At 48.2% G+C, this 19,893-nt stretch overlaps 1 protein-coding gene across 1 annotated transcript in view; it reads left to right on the top strand.

Annotated features, from left to right (window-relative positions):
- Positions 1-19,893, top strand: part of LOC126234994 (uncharacterized) — a 149,268-nt gene that overhangs the window by 104,003 nt on the left and 25,372 nt on the right. The window lies entirely within an intron of this gene.

Below are 19,893 nucleotides of genomic sequence, written 5' to 3'. Positions count from 1 at the left end.
CCTAGTCCTGCACGTGGCGGATTCCAACTTAGATGTAGTCGGCCAGTCCACGCACAGGCGGCATGGAAGTAGGGCTCTTGGACGCAATCGGTGGTTTTTGTCATTTTAGTGCATCTCTCCTAAATAGTCAATTAGAACTTTTCGAGATACCTCGTTTGCCAAGGTGTTTAAAGTCTGAAAAGTTTCATCTCGTCTGAGTAGTTGGTATGTGTCACGGTTGGGTAGTCTGTCTCGTAGAGTGTTTGCGATATCATTGAAGAGGGGACATTCGTAAACTACATGCTCGGGTGTACTTTACGAATGCTGCAGTTTATAGGAGTACAGTTGGTCGATGGGTAAAGTTACAGCCTCAGGAAATGCAGAAACAGAGCTCCACTATCAGCCAGTCTCGGGACGTCGCGGCACAGCCACTGTTCCAGACATGCTGAATCTTGCGAATGCCATTATTCGTACCGACCGGCACATCACAACTCGACAATTGGCTCTACAGTTGTCGGTCAGAATAGGAAGTGCGTCTGCAGTGGTCGAGACTCTTGGATATTCCAAGAGGTGCTCACGATGGGTTCCACGAATGCTCACAGCGGACCACAAGATCCAAAGAAAGGCCATTCCATCTGAATTGTTGGAGCGTTTTGAGACGGACGGAGAGGCCTTTCTGTCACGGATCGTTACGGGGGACGAAAGCTGGGTGCACCATTTTGCGCCGGAAACATAAAGGCATTCCCTGGAGTAGCATCATCCTCATTCACCACAAAAGAAGAAATTCGAGACAACCCCATCTGCCGGAAAAGTCGTGGTGACAATCTTCTGGGATTGTGATGGCATCATTCTCGTGGATGTGATGCCGAGACGGTGAACCATCAATTCAGAGGCATACGTGAAGACTCCGAATAAACTCAAATAACCCGTTTCCTACGTGTTCGATCGGACAAGAATCCAGCAGAAATCTTGCTCCAACACGATAATGCACGCCCACACACAAGTCTTAAGAACCCGGGAACCCATCGCCAAATTGGGTTGGACATCGTTGCGTCATCCACCGTACAGTCCAGACCTGGCACCCTCGGATTTACATTTGTTTGGGCCGCTTAAAGATTCTGTACGGGGAACACACTTTGACGATGAAGAGAGTATCAGTTATGCCGTGAAAACATGGCTACGCCTACAAGGAGAAGAGCATTTACCAGCAGGTAATATATGCTCTTCCATAATGTTGACGTACGGCCATAGAACGTGATGGAGACTACGTAGAAAAATAGGACATGGGCAAGATATGTTGTTACCAAATTCTGACTCTTAACAATAAACATGTTCTGAGAAAAAAATATGTGGGCCATTACTTGTTGAACGACCCTTCTAAAACTTTTATACTTCGTTTCTTTATACTGCGGTACTGGTCGGAATATAAGCCGCAGCTAAATACAAGTTGCGCCATTACTTTTGACACAGACACGTGTATGTACAACAGCTTTTCATAATACGGTCATCTTTGCCATGTAATATAGATAACTTACACAGAAATTCCAGCCTTCACTGTAAACTTCACTATCGTTATTTTCGTCACTCTGCGCCCAAAATACCGTACGTTGTTTTCCCTTCCATCCAGAACATTCGACAACAGCACTTCTTGGTCCGCACTTTTATGAAAGCTTCTCGATTACATGAACTCTTAAGGATGAAAGCAAACCCGAGAGATGACGAAGCAAAACTATAATTATAGCAGCGCACGATTGGTTTATCGTGGTCTGCCGACCAGCGAAAAAGGCAGTACGTTGCACGCTGGAGCCGGCTCTGGAGATCAGCGACCTGCATATCGCGAACAGGCAGCCAGCCACTGTGCAACACCTGCACTGTCTCGAACAAAAGGTTCAGAACACGCCCGGGCCAGCGTTTCCTGCTTCTGCTGCTAATTACTGCCAACACAATGAATAATTCGTCCGGACCTCGCTCCACGTTTCAATCGAATTCCGTGTATCTTTGTTTTCCGTCATTGCACTGCCTTCGCAGCTAAAGGATATGATGCTTATATTCTTCTCGCTTTCGTCTCTGCGAGGCTAGACAGTCTTTAATAAAATTAATTAACGCGGAATTACTAGAAACTGAAGAGAGAAACAATAAAGGCTTTGAAAGGGTTTTCCTTGTCTCTGTTCGGTTCCTCCGCGTGCTCGCTAATTTACGCACTCGCGATGTCGGGGAGAGGGGTGGGGGGTGGGGGCTCCGGCCGTGGACAGGGCTCGGGTATACGGACCTGTCTGGGTGAGTGCAGTTGCTCGACTTATGCACCTGCTTACAGCTCAGTGTGGCGGAGCGGTATTACGAGATTGGCAGGGGCATCCCTGCTGCATCCAACATCTCTGTAAAAGCGCCACGGAGATGAACGCAATTTAAACGAGAACACTTGCGAGGCTCACAACTTTCTTCCCATGGCGAAATTTACGAAATCACTATTTAAACACACTGTGTATCATCTGTGCTGACTGCGTCGTATGTTTCGCGCGAGAATCACGCAGAAAAAGTGAGAATGATTAACTTGAAGGAATCGCACAGTCAGTCAATTCGTTTCTTCCTTGCTCCGTATGCGAATGGAATAGGAAGTGGAGTAACGCACTGTTCAGTGATTCGCGCAGTTGGCTTTGTTTCTCGAAATTGAAACCAAAGGTTGGCGCACGAGAAACCGGTCCCGAGCACAGACTGGTCGCCAGTTACGCACGAACTGTTGCCTGCTACGAGCAGACACTGCAACAGATAGATACATATGTAATAATTAGACAATAAAGGAATAACAGATAAGCTAATGCAAGCGTCTATATTTACTGAATTGATGACAACTGGCGGGCGACACTGAGCAATCTAGTTCTTGGGGCCGCTTTTTCGTGCGCCACCATCTTTAAGCTCATTACGGCAAATGCCATTTCTGACGATTGGTCGATCTTGGATTTCTGAATCAATTGTCAGACATTGCTCTGCTTGCTCGGTATCGGACGGAAGTCGGGTTTATCCCTACGAAGTATCTAGACGAACTCGGAAGGCGCCCAAGAGAGTTCGAATCACGAGGAATCTGAGCGAAAATTTTAAGATTCTTTTCGAATGCCGTCCTTACCCGAAGCAGCATTAGAATCTCTCCTTTCCTGTACCGGAAACACATTCAGCTGAGATGTCGGTATGTAGAACACTGCTGGAGGTAGATGCACGTCGCTGACAAAAGCGGCGAGGGAAGCGCTTTGCCTCGTGCGCGAGCCTTTCCGCTTCGTTTTGACAAATTATTTTGCCGAGTAGACCCGTTGCTGGCAGGTCGCGGTGCTTTACGCACGCAGCCACGCCTCCGGTGCCGCCCTCCATTCTCCGCGCTGCGACGCCTCCTTTGCCGCCTAGTTCGGCGAACCCGTCCTTTTATTCCGCAAGCGGAGGCTCGCGCGCTCTTGCGTGCTCACAGACTGTAACGCCGCCGGAATGATTTCCTAAGAGCGGGGCGCCTCGAAATAACAGCCGCTGACAATCCGCATTAGATTCCGCGCCACCCAGTTGCCCCCTTTCATTTCACGCCCTGCTCGGCGGTTTGGTGAGTGAATACATCCGCTCCTTCTTTCGACGACGGGAGTAAACGCTTTTCTCCGAGTGTTCGTCCTTTTGTTTCGGATGTTTTGCATCGCTCTTACCTTTTTCTATCTCTGCCTTCGCGGTTAGCTGAGAAGTACACTTTGTTTTTCCACAGAAGTAGTACTCGGACGTTTCATATTCATAGTTACGGATCTGATACTGTGCGGAGATTATATTGTTCAGCGAATTGATTGTGTGTGTGTGTGTGTGTGTGTGTGTGTGTGTGTGTGTGTGTGTGTGTGTGTGTGCGTGTGTGCGCTACTCAAATTAGAAATTGTGCCAGTATTGATTTTAAACAAAATGGGTCATAAACAGTATCGTAACACCCCGGAAAATTGCCAGGTGTAACTATCTAAATTTGTCGAGTAAGACTGTGCAAGGGGTGTCAGTTTACATAGTAAGTTACGTGGCGTGGTACTGGAAGTAATCTTGTTGAAACCAAAGCGTTAGCCGGCCGTGGTGGCCAAGCGGTTAAAGGCGCTACAGTCTGGAACCGCGCGGCCGCTACGGTCGCAGGTTCGAATCCTGCCTTGGGCATGGATGTGTGTGATGTCCTTAGGTTAGTTAGGTTTAAGTAGTTCTAAGTTCTAGGGGACTGATGACCTTAGAAGTTAAGTCCCATAGTGCTCAGAGCCATTTGAGCCAAAACGTTAGATTTGTGCTACCCCACGTAGAGCTGAATGTAGCGGGAACAAACTCTGGTCGCGTGACTAGGCACAGCCACCTTTGTGTTCTCAAAGTGGTGCGCGCTTGCCGCCTCACAGTGAAAGCACGAAAAATGCATTTGCGGACAGCGGTGTCGGCGTGCTGTAGGCGTCGACAGTTTTATAGATGATGGGGAGTAGTGGAGTGACGGTACGGAAGGGAAAGAGTGACGGAACGTGCTACAGAAAATGTTGGAAATGAGTAGGTTGATGTACGAGCAAATTACGGCAGCAAGGACGAAATCCAGAGTGGTGTGGGCTTCAACAGTCTGGTACGATGTAGATAGATATGTTATTATGCAGCATTTTCTGCGATGTTATGAACAGTACAAAGAAATGACAGCTTTGCGAAAACTCCACAGCTTTTGTTGCGCAAAATCGGACTTACAGGTTACCTAAGTAACCAACAACAAATATTCTGTCTGCGGAATTTGGTTTTAAAAGGTGCCACAATACGAGATAGCGTAGCTTTAACAAAAAGGCATTCTACATTTTAATTTTTATGTAAAAACGAAGTATTAGAATTAGAGCGACATGTTTTATTCAGAGGAAATATGCAGTCGTAGAAATTACATAGCGAATGTACTGAGACTATTGCCGGGTACAGCAACTCGACGTGGCATGAACTTGACAAGACTTTGGAAGTCTAGGCAGAAATACTGAGCCATGCTGCCTCTATATATCTGTCCATAACTGCGAAAGTGCTGCCGGTGCAGGATTTTGTGCTCGAACCAACCTCTCAGTTATGTCCTATAAATGTTCCTTTGGATTCACGTCGGGCGATCTAGGTGGCCAAACCATTCGCTCGAATCGTCCAGAATATTCTTCAAACCAATCGCAAACAACTGTGGCCCGGTGACACGACACATTGTCATCCATAAAAATTCCATCGTTGTTTGGGAACATGATATCCATGAATGGCTGCAGATGGTGTCCAAGGAGGCGAACTTAACCATTCCCAGTCAGAGATCGATTCAGTTGGACCAGACGACCCAGTCCATTCCATATACGTAACGCACGTCATTATCGAGCCAGCACCAGCTTGTACAGTACTTCGTTGGCAACCTGTGTCCGTGGCCTCGTGGAGTCGGCTTCGCACTGGAACCCTACTATCAGCTCTCACCAATTGACATCAATACTCATCTGACTAGGCCACGGTTTTCCAGTCGTCTAGGGTCCAACCGATATGCTCACGAGCCCAGGAGAGGAGCTGCAGTCGATGTCGTGCTTTTAGCAAAGGCATTGGCGTCGGTCGACTGCTCCCGTGGCCCATAAATGCCAAATTTCGACGCACTGTCCTGTCCTTTCTTCGTACATCCCACATTGATTTCTACAGTTATTTGACGCATTGTTGCTCGTGTGTTAGCACTGACAACTTTACGCAAACGTCGCTGTCTCGGTCGTTAAATGAAGGTCGCTGGCCACTGCGTTTTTCTTGGGGAGAGGTAGCGCCTGAAATTCGGTATTCTCGGGACACTCTTGACACTGTGGATCTGGAACATAGAAATCCCTAACGATTTTCGAAATGCAATGCCTCATGCAGCTAGCTCCAGCTACCATTCCGCGTTCGGAGTCTGTTAATTCCCGTCGTGCGACTATAATCACGTGGGGAATCTATTTCACGTGAATCACCTGGGTACAAATGACACTTCCGCCAATGCACTGCTCTTTTATACCTTGTGTTTGCGATAGTACCGCCACCTATCTGTGTGCTTACCATTATCCCATGGCTTTTGTCGCTTCACTGTAAATGTTACGAAGATTATGAGGAGTATTGTCAATGGTAAATTTTAATTATCGCGTTCTGCGAGTTACTGGCGTATTGTCTTAGCTTGTGACGGCGCTCCTCCTGTAAGATTTCCATCTCGTCTCCCCTTCTCGTAAGCGTAAACGGGAGGGGCCGGGTAGTACTTCTTTGCTTTGAAGTATGTACTTACTAAAGTCACCTGAGTTATAGACGTGTAACCGTTTTGCGTCCGCTAATTTGTGTTTAAACCTGCTGGAAGAGCGCCATGTTCGAACGAGAGTTCGTCGGCTTGCAACTTGTTGTTACGAACAGATTTTAAACCAAAACGACGTCATCCATACGGAGATGTTTCCCTGAGGTAGACTGTCGTGGTACGTAGCGACATTTTGATACAACGGGGCGGCCGTCATGGCGAACGCCACCCCCGCCTGGGCCGGCCACATTTTTATGCGAGGGGGCGGCCGGCAGCGACGCCGACGCCGCGCGGCGCCACGCAGACAGAGACGGAGCGCGCCGGCTGTGATTGGCCGATGGCGGATCCCGTTGCCATGGCTACGCGAGGGGCCGGACCAGCCAAGGAAAGGGGTCCAGCCGGGCTGCGCGCGATCTGTTTGCCGCTCGAGTCGGACGCTTTGTCGATAACGTGGCCGACGCCGCTGCCCCCAGAACGGCGTTGTCTGGCAGCGCCGCAGACACCGGCGAATATTTGCAAGTCTTGTTACGTTCCCTAAACATTGCGCAAACTGCTTTCTTGTGCATAATCACGTCACAAGGTGCAACAGATTCTTGTAAGTTTGAAAAGCAGGATTTAAATGCTGGCCCGACCATCCCGTGTTTATCTTCCACGATTTTTTAAACTGCACTGCAGGTGTTGACAGCTGAAGTTAGAAAGGTAGATTGCATCTTTGTCAGTTTTCTATAGACGTTCAACACTGTACCCATTGCCGGGAAATTATCAAGATACGATCGTACAGAGCCGGCCGGTGTGGTCGAGCGGTTCTAGGCGCTACAGCCTGGAACCGCGCGACCGCTACGGTCGCAGGTTGGAATCCTGCCTCGGGCATGGATGTGTGTGATGTCCTTAGGTTAGTTAGGTTTAAGTAGTTCTAAGTTTTGGGGTCTGATGACCTCAGAAGTTAAGTCCCATAGTGCTCAGAGTCATTTGAACCATTTGATCGTGCAGAGTATCTTCACGCGTTGTAGTCGACGGCAGATGTTGAAGAGAAACGAAACGGGTTGTGGCTCGAGGAAACCTAACAACCCTGTAATGTCCTCAGGAAATATGAATGATTTTTCGGGCACGATCAGCAGTACTACAAGATTGTTGGCCGACGATATCGTTATCTAAGGATGGTATCATTGTTGGACGATCGTAAAGAAATACAGAAAGACTTGGCCAAAGTTTCAACTTGGTTTAATGGATAGATGTCCTTTTTTTATATAAAAAAAGGCAAGGGAGTGCCCGCCACAAATAGAGAGAACCAGATAGTGTATGATTACAAAACATTGGTGAACACCTGATCACCTCACACAATATAAATATTTAGGGGCAATACTATGCGGTGTTCGAAAAATTGACACATTATCAGAATCAGTATTCAGGAAACCGATTTGGATGGAAGGATTCTAGGAAGGTGTTGTGCATCTGTAAAGGAGAAATCGCACACAAGAACCTATTGCGACTAATTCAAGAGTTCTGACGCTAGTGCGACCAATTTTAAGAGTTTCAATTCCAGCGTGTGGAGTCCTTGCCAAATAAGCATGAGAGCATAAACCGAAAAATAATTATTAGAGTTTAGTTGCTAGGATCGTTACAGTTAAAAATAGCAGGTAAGGTACTCAGGGAATTTCAGGGGAATATTGGAAGGGAGTGGATGTTCTTCTCGCGGAATCCTGTTCCATAAATTTAGAGAATCCCTGCTGATTTAGACAAGATATCTGTATGGTGGGTAAAATGACAATTGACTCTAAACAATGAAAAATGTGAAGTCATTAACGTGGGTAAGAGAGTCCGCTGAATTTAGGTTACACGATAAATCACACAAATCTGACTGCCGTAAATTCTACTAAATATGTAGGAATTATAATTACTGGGAATTACAATTACGAATAACTTAAAATAGAACGAACTCATAGATATTGTTGTGGAGGAAGCAAACCAAAGACTTCGATTTATTGGCGAACACTCAAGAAACACAACAGGTGTTCTAAAGAGACTGCCTGCACACTGCGCCTCTCCTTTTTCTGCTAGAGTGCCAGAGTGCTATGTCCAGTATGTGATCTGGCCATCAGATGGGATTGACGGAGGACATTGAAAATGTTCGAAGAAGGGTAGCTCGTTTGTATTACGAGGAAATAGGCCGAGTGAGCGTTAGGGATATGATATGCGAACTGGGGTGGCAGTCATTAAAATACAGGCATATTTGTTGCGGCAGGATCGTCTCAAGAAATTTAAATCACCAATATTCTCCTCAGAGTGTGAAAGTATTTTGTTGGCGCCCACCTACATAGGGCGAGTTTTCTGAGTGGTTTGATGCGGCCCGCCACGAATTCCTCTCCTATACGAACCCTTTTACCTCAGATTAGCAGTTGCATCCTACGTCCTCATTATTTCCTGCATGTACCTGTATCCCAGTCTCTGTATTCCAGTAAAGGTTTTACCCTCTACATGGAAGTTATTCCCTGAGGTCTTAACAGATGCCCTCTCACCCTGCCCCTTCTTATTGTCAGTGTTTTCCGTATATTCCATTCCTCGTAAATTCAGCACAGAACCTCCTCAGTCCTTACAGTATTGGCTCAAATGGCTCTGAGCACTATGGGACTCAACATCTTAGGTCATAAGTCCCCTAGAACTTAGAACTACTTAAACCTAACTAACCTAAGGACATCACACACACCCATGCCCGAGGCAGGATTCGAACCTGCGACCGTAGCAGTCCCGCGGTTCCGGACTGCAGCGCCAGAACCGCTAGACCACCGCGGCCGGCCTTACAGTATTAGTAATGAAATAATAGAAATCAGAGCTCTCACGGAAAGAATTAAGCGTTTGTTTTTCACGCGCGTTCTTCTTGTGTGGAACGGTAGAGAAATAGCTGGAAGATGGTTCGATCAATCCTGTGAGTTGCAGAGGAATCGTGTAGATGTAGAAGAAAGACTGTGGGACCAATCAGCTACCACTGTAGTATTACGTAGAACTTAATTAATAATCCGGAAACTACCGTACGGTGCTTGGCGGAGAGTACCGTGTACCACTATTACTGATTTCCTTTCATGTTCGCGCAGTCCGGAACCGCGCGACTGCTACGGTCGCAGGTTCGAATCCTGCCTCGGGCATGGATGTTTGTGATGTCCTTAGGTTAGTTAGGTGTAAGTACTTCTAAGTTCTAGGGGACTGATGACCTCAGATGTTAAGTCCCATAGTGCTCAGAACCATTTGAACTTTTCATGTTCCACTCGCAAATAGAGCGAAGGAAAAACGAGTGTCTAAAAGTCTCCGTAGGAGCGCTATTTTCTTCCATCTTCATGACCCGTACGGCGGCAGTAGAATCATTCTGCAGTCGGCCTCAAATGCCGGTGCCTTGCGAAAAGAGCACGTCGTCCGTTCAGGGATTATCATTTGAGTTCACAAACCATCTGAGTAATACATGCAGCTGATCGGAACCATTGGTAAGAAGTCTAGCTGAACACCACTGAATCGATTCGGTGTCTCCCTTTAATCCGACCTGATGAGGATCCCAGATAGTCGGACAGTACTCTACTATTATCCTAACTTCCAGTGGTCCGTTTGCCGATCCATTACGGGGTTTTAAACGTCCGGACATGGCGCTACTGTGCACGTTCCCCGTGCGTTGTCTGGTGATGCTGGAGCCGGTGAGCGGGCGGGAGCGGCGCACCTGTGGGGAGCGGCGCGGCGCGGCGCGGGCAGTCGCGTGCCTCGTGCGCTGCCGCCGGCCGCGCGGCCCGCCCGCCCCTCTTGCACCAAACCTTCCGCTTTTGTCCTGCGGCCAGCTCGCCTTATCTATTATTCGGTCTGCGCCGGCAAGTCTCCCTCCACGTTGACACTCATTATTCAATAATCACAGATTCTTTTTTTAAAAAAGAAGTTTCGTTCCGCCCGGGACGATACTTTAATTAGCAGCGTCGTCGTTCCATTATTGAGCAGCGGCGCGTCGTGGCTCTCTTCCTCCCTGATGACCGCGTTGCGTGCGCCCTCGCGTCGCGTCCCGCGTGCCGTATTTAAAACTGGCCGCGCCGCTGCTAGTGCACGGTGCCACTAGGAAGCGAAGCGTCACTGACGTGACTTGACACAACTTCTCATTTCGTAAATCTGTAACAGCTACACTGCTGCCCATTAAAATCGCAACACCGGGGAGCACGAAATTTTGCTTATTGTGCGTACGCAGTAAATTTATGATTCCTTGATGTACGGGATACAAAACTTGGAACGCAGAGCTGCCACCCTTGCCAGCAGCAATTGTTCTGACCCGACTGGGCATCGAGCCGAAGTGGATAGCCTGGGGCAGGTCTACATCATTCCACGCTGCTTCAGCTTTATGAGAGAGTTCACCAGACGGAGTGGCTGGCGAGTGCTTCTGTACTGTAGTCGGAGTCACATGGCGGTCTAGTTTAGGCTTGTTTTGGACATATACGTCACGCATTCTCCGACAGCCAAAGAGCATTCAGTAGTGTTTCCAGCGCTATGTTGTGAATGTCGCAATCAGTGCGAGCATTAAACGTCATCGTAACGAGTTATTTAGTGAATTTTTATTCCATTTGTTGCGGCTGATGGTAGTAGTAAGCGACAAATTCTGCACAAACAAACGAGATACATAATTTGCGGTGCACACGGTTTCTTCAAGCGCAAAGCGAGTGTATGCATTTAGCGCAACTGTCGCGTGGAACCGGCAACAATGCAACACCCGTCCGTATCTCGAGCTCCGGGAACCCCCGGCTCGGACGGCAGTCTCTCGGCAGCCCGTGACCAGATGAGTGCTGTCCAGGGCAGCGGTCCGACATCCACTGCATCGGCGTAGGTGGAACAGCGTGACCTCTTCCGTTTACTTTTACGAAGCTAACGTTACGGAGACCTCAGACACGTGGCAGAGCCAACGGCCATTGCACGCTAGATATGTAACAGCTGTTGGCCATATTAACGGAGGTGCGAACCAAAAGCGACCGCCATGTGTCCCCAGTGGAATCCTCCATCGTCGCGGTAGGTGCTGGGGGGTTTCCGACGATGACGAATGCAGTCTGTTATTGTCTCCTCGTAACCTCCGCATACCCGTACGTCCATCGCAATTCGCCTGAAAAGACGATGTGGTGTCACTGCCGTGTCCAGTCGGCCAGTGTCCCGCGTCGAGGGAAGCCGCGACGACGGCCTCGCTATACTGACGGTCCACTTCGCTGCCAGCGAGCCAATTTCCTGATCTGGGGTACGTGATCTGACTGTACCAACCTGCACGTCTGTCCTCTCGGGCGTTGGTTACGTGGGGTCGTTTAGATCATGCATGGCGTTGGAGGATGGTCCTCCTGGAACCACCTGTTCCATATTCACAGGACTGCCGTGGGGACAACAATACCGTGGAACGGCTAACCAGAGTGTGGATACTCCACGGCTTTGCCGCGTCGAATTCGGACACCTGGTAGACGTTACGCTTATTACACGAGGCGTAACAGGACCCCCCGACAAACAGCCAACATTCAGTGCGACTGCTGAGTAACAAACCGGCTGCAAAATTTTTCCCTGTATACAGAATGTAGATAGCGTTACTGTTAGGGGCCTTGTGTGCCGCTAATAATTTCCACATTCAAGCATGCAGTACACTTAATGCCAGTTCGCCGTTTATTCCGTGCTACCTTCATTGCAATTTTAATCGGCAGCAGTGTATTTGACAGCCTACATACTTCTCAAAACTCTACACGATACCGTTGGCTTTGAAGTTTCACTTCGGGCACTTTCCCTTTGTCTCCTGCAGCAGTCGCCAACTGGAAACCCATATTTTGGGCTAGGTGTGGACCTATAGCAACCCTCCGACACTTGATTTCATTCATAGGGCACTTTGAGAGCCGAAGGCGAGACCTGACATTTGACACAGTCTGGCATGATATTTTACCAGAACTGAAATTCGGATAAAGTGCCAGTAAAATCAGTGTAACCAATCAGGGATCGAGCTCTCCAACAGCTTGGACTATTAATACGAACCTTAACCGATGACGTGGGAAGCCATGAATTTGTCACAGGAATGACATATGAGGTAACTGAGACTGAGAAATACTGAGATAACATTTGAGCCCAGAAAAGACCATCAGGGGACAAACGACGTGACAGTTCAGCTTGTTGCCCACAGTGATAGATTGGCGCCATTAGAAACATACTCCCAATAACGGGAGGAGATAAAAATGACGCGTTTTGTCAACTATGGCGAAAGGAAGCCGACTTGCCCGCACTAAACGATCGCCGACACAAGGAATTCGTGATCCGAGCCTTTGATGAAAGATTTGATAATAGCTTTGCTGTGTTTCAAAGACCGATACTTCATCAAAATTTCAGTTATAATTTGATTTCCAATTGAAACAAAGCTCTCCTGCCACGTCTGTACCTGCATACTAAATGCGTGTAAACGGTTGATCTTTAACCTTGCTGCACTGTGATATGTGTGTGAGCGTGCAATGAAAATTGGTTTCTTGTGCCTGTTGCTGTCGATATAAGCAGGTTAGCTGGTGAGTTGATGATCGAAATCGTAGCGACGTATTGGGTATAATAATGAAGCGCACGTAAATTTGAATTATTTGTCTATTTCATATCGGAGTCATCGTAATAAACCAATATACCTATTAAGTTTCAAAAGTGCACTATGACTGTAAGTTGACACATGAAACTGAAATTCCTGCTCGTTTACTTCGGGACCAATAAGCTGAGTTAATGCCGCTTTCATTTCTAATTTATTAATCCTAGGTTTCTTGTGACTTGTCCAAGTCTGTGGAACCTAATTCTAGTTTTATTTCAGCATCGCTCTGAAAAGTACACGATTAATTCGCCGGATATCACATTTTCATCAAATGTCACTTCCGTTTGGGGAGAGCTATATCTAACACGAAGTAATTCCAGAGTTTAAATCACAATTTTCCCATGTTATAGTCAATTTTTGAAAGTGTATATGTCGATGAAGGACCCTAGTCCAGAAAAAATGTAACGTTGTGCGTTATCACTGGGATTCTCGCAAAATTGGGTTGCACAGTTTTTGTTGAAAACTCTTTGGACGCACGAAATAGCGAACTAGCCCTTTACTTCCCAGGCTGTGCTGACATCGCTGAACTTCTTCAGCGTGTTCCGCGGAGATTTATCCTTGTCTGCCTTTCGAAATAAGTAAGGCAGCACGGAATGGGAAGTTGGGCGAATGAGTGTAGAGAGGTGAAGCCGTGTCCGGGGAAACCCGAGTAGAAAATGTGGAAAGTGACGGCGGAAGAAGCGCGGTCGGTGGCGGAGTGCGTGGCGCGGGGTTCGGAAGCGCGGCATGGGCCGGAGCAGACGAGACGCGACGGGACGGGACCAGGCCGGGATCGATACGGGCGCGATCTGGCTGCGTCTGCGGCCGGCCGCTGCCCGCCGCCTCAGCCTCGGCGCCAGAAACCGGAGGAGGAACAGCAAGTGTGTGCTGTGCCGTGTGATGGATATTATTTGAGATGGTGCTGAAAATGCCCTCCGTTTACATTAAATGCGCAACTGGCACCTGCGTGCTGATCTACACTCGTGCTCATAAGTTAAGGATAATGCTGATACATGGTGAAACAACGCTCTGGTGGGCGGTTTGCGGGTTTAAATCACCTCGGGGTATGGCCATGCGTTGCATTTGACCTGCGGTCGTCGCACGGTGGCGCTGGCAGCAGTCCACATATGCAGAGGTATGTTGGTTCATGTCAGAGTACGGCGCAGCGAGTAAGTGTGCAGATGTGCTAATGGTGACTGTGTGTTGAAAATTGCTCAAAGAACACATATTGATGACGTTATGAGCTGTAGAGTACTAGGGCGACTGGAGGCTGGTCAAACACAGCAGGTCGTAGCACGGGCCCTCCGTGTGCCACAAAGTGTGATCTCAAGTTTATGGCAGCGATTCCAGCAGACAGGAAACGTGACCAGGCGCTACAGTACGGGACGTCCACAGTGTACAACACCAAAAAAAAAAAAAAAAAATGGTTCAAATGGCTCTGAGCACTATGGGACTTAACATCTGAGGTCATCAGTCCCCTATAACTTAGAACTACTTAAACCTAACTAAACTAAGGACATCACACACATCCATGCCCGAGGCAGGATTCGAACCTGCGACCGTAGCGGTCGCACGGTTCCAGACTGATGCGCCTAGAACCGCCCGGCCACACCGGCCGGCGTACAACACCACAAGAAGACCGATATCTCACCATCAGTGCCCGCAGACGGCCACGCTGTACTGCAGGTAGCCTTGCTCGGGACCTTACCGCAGCCACTGGAACAGTTGTCTCCAGACACACGGTCTATGGACGACTGAACAGACATGGTTTATTCGCCCACAGACCTGCAAGGTGCATTCTACTGACCCCTGGTCACAGGAGAGCCCGTAAATAACACAGTACATGGTCATTGGAACAGTGGTCCCAGGTTATGTTCACGGACGAGTCCAGGTATAGTCGGAACAGTGATTCTCGCCGGATTTTCATCTGGCGTGAACCAGGAACCAGATACCAACCTCTTAATGTCCTCCTGTATGGAGGTCATAGTTTGATGGAGTGGGGTGGGATTATGATTGGTGCACGTACACCCCCGCATGTCTTTGACAGAGGAACTGTAACACAGATGTGTCGGGACGTCATTTTGCACCTTTTCAGGGGTGCAGTGGGTCCAACCTTCCTCCTGATGGATGAAACAGAAGATATCAGGTGAATGGAGTTGCTTGCCTGTTCTCCAGACCTAAACCCCATTGAGCACGTTGGGATACTCTCGGTCGGCGTATCGCTGTGCACGTCTTGAAACCCCTACGACACTTTAGGAGCTCCGACAGGCATTAGTGCAAGAATGGCAGGCGATACCTCAGCAGCTGCTCGACTACCTGATCCAGAGTATGCTAACCCGTTGTGCGGCCTGTGTACGTGTGCATGGTGATCATATCCCATATTGATGTCGGGGTACATGCGCAGGAAACGGTGGCGTTTTGACACGTGTTTCGGGAAGGTTTTCTCAACTATCACCAATACCGTGGACTTACAGATCTGTGTTGTGTGTGTTCCCTATGTGCCTATGCTATTAGCGCCAGTTGTGTGGCACCACATTCTGCAATTATCCGCCGGCCGGAGTGGCCGTGCGGTTCTAGGCGCTACAGTCTGGAGCCGAGCGACCGCTACGGTCGCAGGTTCGAATCCTGCCTCGGACATGGAAGTGCGTGATGTCCTTAGTTAGGTTTAATTAGTTCTAAGTTCTAGGCGACTGATGACCTCAGAAGCTAAGTCGCATAGTGCTCAGAGCCATTTGAACCTTTTTGCAATTATCCTTAATTTATGAGCATGAGTGTACATTATTTAACGGCTAAAGTAGTCACCCAATCGCAGTTGCAGCTTTCAGGGGGCAACGACAATTTGATTTTCAGTACCGACTTCATATGATTGTTGAGCAAATTTAAAAAACTGTCGTGATCCAGTCATTAAGAGTATAATCTTCTGTCTATTACACTATCAGCTGCGGTTTTGTAGCTTCACCCGTAAATGCTTTACGTGCTTAATGTGTAATGTTTAATATATTAACTGATTTGGAAAGGAATCAGGTATGAGAAGCTATTTTATACACGGGTGTTCTGTTCATTAAACAGTCGAGGGGGGGGGGGGGGGAGTTACGTGTGATTGTGTAACACGCTCAAAACAATAATGGCAGGAGTTTCAGACTAACAGGCAGCCAGTGCTTCTGGAGTGCCTATCGATGTCTATTGTACACCAAAAACTTCGTCCCCCCCCCCCCACACCCACACACAAACACACAGAAAAATCCATGGGGGGGGGGGGCACCAACATCTCTTGAGACAGTATTAATCATATGGCAGTTTCAACACTATCTCTGAACAACACCAGCGTCAAAAGTTTCGTGGGCCTCTAGCAGAGAAACGGTGCACCTGTGACATTTTCTCACATAAAAATTACTTATTTTTATCTGCTCTCAGCACACTTAAATTTTTTATGCGAATTTTTTTTACACTCTCTATATACACTCCTGGAAATGGAAAAAAGAACACATTGACACCGGTGTGTCAGACCCACCATACTTGCTCCGGACACTGCGAGAGGGCTGTACAAGCAATGTTCACACGCACGGCACAGCGGACACACCAGGAACCGCGGTGTTGGCCGTCGAATGGCGCTAGCTGCGTAGCATTTGTGCACCGCCGCCGTCAGTGTCAGCCAGTTTGCCGTGGCATACGGAGCTCCATCGCAGTCTTTAACACTGGTAGCATGCCGCGACAGCGTGGACGTGAACCGTATGTGCAGTTGACGGACTTTGAGCGAGGGCGTATAGTGGGCTTGCGGTAGGCCGGGTGGACGTACCGCCGAATTGCTCAACACGTGGGGCGTGAGGTCTCCACAGTACATCGATGTTGTCGCCAGTGGTCGGCGGAAGGTGCACGTGCCCGTCGACCTGGGACCGGACCGCAGCGACGCACGGATGCACGCCAAGACCGTAGGATTCTACGCAGTGCCGTAGGGGACCGCACCGCCACTTCCCAGCAAATTAGGGACACTGTTGCTCCTGGGGTATCGGCGAGGACCATTCGCAACCGTCTCCATGAAGCTGGGCTACGGTCCCGCACACCGTTAGGCCGTCTTCCGCTCACGCCCCAACATCGTGCAGCCCGCCTCCAGTGGTGTCGCGACAGGCGTGAATGGAGGGACGAATGGAGACGTGTCGTCTTCAGCGATGAGAGTCGCTTCTGCCTTGGTGCCAATGATGGTCGTATGCGTGTTTGGCGCCGTGCAGGTGAGCGCCACAATCAGGACTGCATACGACCGAGGCACACAGGGCCAACATCCGGCATCATGGTGTGAGGAGCGATCTCCTACACTGGCCGTACACCACTGGTGATCGTCGAGGAGACACTGAATAGTGCACGGTACATCCAAACCGTCATCGAACCCATCGTTCTACCATTCCTAGACCGGCAAGGGAACTTGCTGTTCCAACAGGACAATGCACGTCCGCATGTATCCCGTGCCACCCAACGTGCTCTAGAAGGTGTAAGTCAACTACCCTGGCCAGCAAGATCTCCGGATCTGTCCCCCATTGAGCATGTTTGGGATTGGATGAAGCGTCGTCTCACGCGGTCTGCACGTCCAGCACGAACGCTGGTCCAACTGAGGCGCCAGGTGGAAATGGCATGGCAAGTCTCCATGGGAGAATAGCAGCCTGCATTGCTGCGAAAGGTGGATATACACTGTACTAGTGCCGACATTGTGCATGCTCTGTTGCCTGTGTCTATGTGCCTGTGGTTCTGTCAGTGTGATCATGTGATGTATCTGACCCCAGGAATGTGTCAATAAAGTTTTCCCTTCCTGGGACAATGAATTCACGGTGTTCTTATTTCAATTTCCAGGAGTGTAACATCTAAAGACAAAGTGTTATAAAATTTTATTTCCCTAATTTAAGCACTAATGAAGTCTTCGCGCCTTGGTTTTTGATCGACTGTATGAGCAATATAATCGACATTGGTCAAGACATTAAAACTACCAGGCCATCATTTAATATTTTAATCATCCAAGTATCATTTCACGATGGTAAATGAATTGTCACGGTTATATAACGAAAGTCAATAACTCGGAATACAGATGTACATAAATTACATAAATATGCTTTTTGAGGATAGGACAGGTGGTTTCATAAATTTTTTGGACATCTACGCACTTAGGCTGCGTACTTACTGGTACTCTGAGTGACCACGTGTGTTCACCGAGTACTCAGGGCAGCGTAACTACTGTTCCAGATTTTTACCATCGCTCGAAATAGGAACAAGCAGCAGCGACAGTTAACTACCACTGCAGGCGTTGTCTGGGGATTCGTCATAAATTACTACGACTCACGTCAAAAAGTAAAATCGCTCTCCATAGTTCTGTTGTGCGTAGTAAAACATCGCGACACTTCGGTCAGTCAGTGGCGGAAGACTGAAATATTATGCTGCGACATTCGGTAAAGGCTGAACTCAAAATTGGTGAAAGTGACATAAAAGAGTGTCGTAAAACACCGCTAAGTGAGCAAGATTTCCACCAACGTCATTTCAGACGAATAGCTGTCAGACTTGGGAGTCTGCTGGGTGTCCGGTTGTTCAGTACAGTGGCCTACGTCGTTTAGTGCGAGGGTGCAACAGCATTGATTTTCATTGTTGACTTGGCAAAGCAAATAATTTCTGTCGGTAATATTGTGACCCAAGATCGTTAATAATACACAGCGGAAGGTAACGTATAATAAAACTCTTGTGCCAATTTGTAAATTCTGTTTTAAAATAATAGAATTACGCTGAATGTATTCTTCAAACGTTCGAAAATATACACATTTTATGTCACTCATCTATTATTTCCAGTGCTTCAGAAATGCTGCACAATCAGCCGCATATAATCGTTATTATATTGAATTGAAAACTAATTTTTCCCTGAAGAATTGACAGGGCGTCTGCAGGTCTCCTGACAGCACGGGGTCCGCACCAAGTGCTACGTGGATAAATCGCTTCTGACTGCAGCGCTCGTGAAAGGATGTCTCCAGTGAATGAACCCAGTATGCGGGACAAATATCTACTACGAATGTCTCAAGGAAAATTTCTTTGTACAATCGCCAATCCCAAGTACTTTACCATTTAAAAAAATCGGCTTAAATCAGTGGACCCCGTCAGCCTCCAGAGGCGTTTCTTCACGCTCTGCCGCCGGGTTTGCGCAGTCTCTCTCTCTGTCGTCTCCTGCACGCGCACACACACACACACACACACACACACACACACACACACAGGAGTCTTTTATCCAGACGAAACTGCCATTTGAGGGTAGCCTGGTAATCTGTTAAATCACAAGGGGCAAAGCCAGGATTATGGAGAGCCTCTCGAGCATTCTGAAATCAGTTGGATTTAATATGGGCTGTAACGATCTCAGCAGCGTATCTCTCAATAATGAGGTTCGAAAATTTCGAGCTCCAGTGTCCTTGAGTGCAATATGGTAGCCACACGGGCTAAAACTTCCTTAGTTTTATGTGGCTATTTACAAGGCTGCGAAATACAGTTGTAGACAGTCCCAAGGACCCTTTCTTGGCTGTTGTTCAACCCAGCGGTCTTCCGCCACTAGTCTCCCCTACCTCAACAGGTTCATCTTCGAGCGATGGAGGACGGCGGCCCGACAGGAAACCCTAGACGAGGCTGAAGTGATCCTCTAAAGTAGCTGCTTATGGGACGTTATCAGATGCTACTTCACTTCGTGTCACTGCTACACAGAAACAGGTCCGCAAACGTGCTGGCTTTCCTTCGTCCCACACCTTGATGTACACTCGTTAACATCTGCACGAAAACCGATAGGCAGAGCAAAGGATAACTAAAACCATCTCATTCTGAACGCACTGGCCGAGTGTCTACATCATACACAGAGGTGACAGAAGTCGTGGGATATCGTTTCGGACCTCCTTTTTCCCGGCATAGTACAGCAACTCGACGTGGCATAGACTCAACAAGTCGTTGGAAGTCTCCTGAAGAAATATTGAGCCATGCTGCCCCTATAGCTGTCCAAAATTGCGAAAGTGTTGCTCTAGCAGGATTTTGTGCACCAACTGACCTCTCGATTAGGTTACGTAAATGTTCGGTA

Source organism: Schistocerca nitens, chromosome 2, assembly GCF_023898315.1.
Source record: "Schistocerca nitens isolate TAMUIC-IGC-003100 chromosome 2, iqSchNite1.1, whole genome shotgun sequence".
In the NCBI taxonomy this organism is placed as follows: domain Eukaryota; kingdom Metazoa; phylum Arthropoda; class Insecta; order Orthoptera; family Acrididae; genus Schistocerca; species Schistocerca nitens.
The sequence above is the reverse complement of the archived record's forward strand: the minus strand, read 5'-3'. Positions and strand labels throughout refer to the sequence as shown.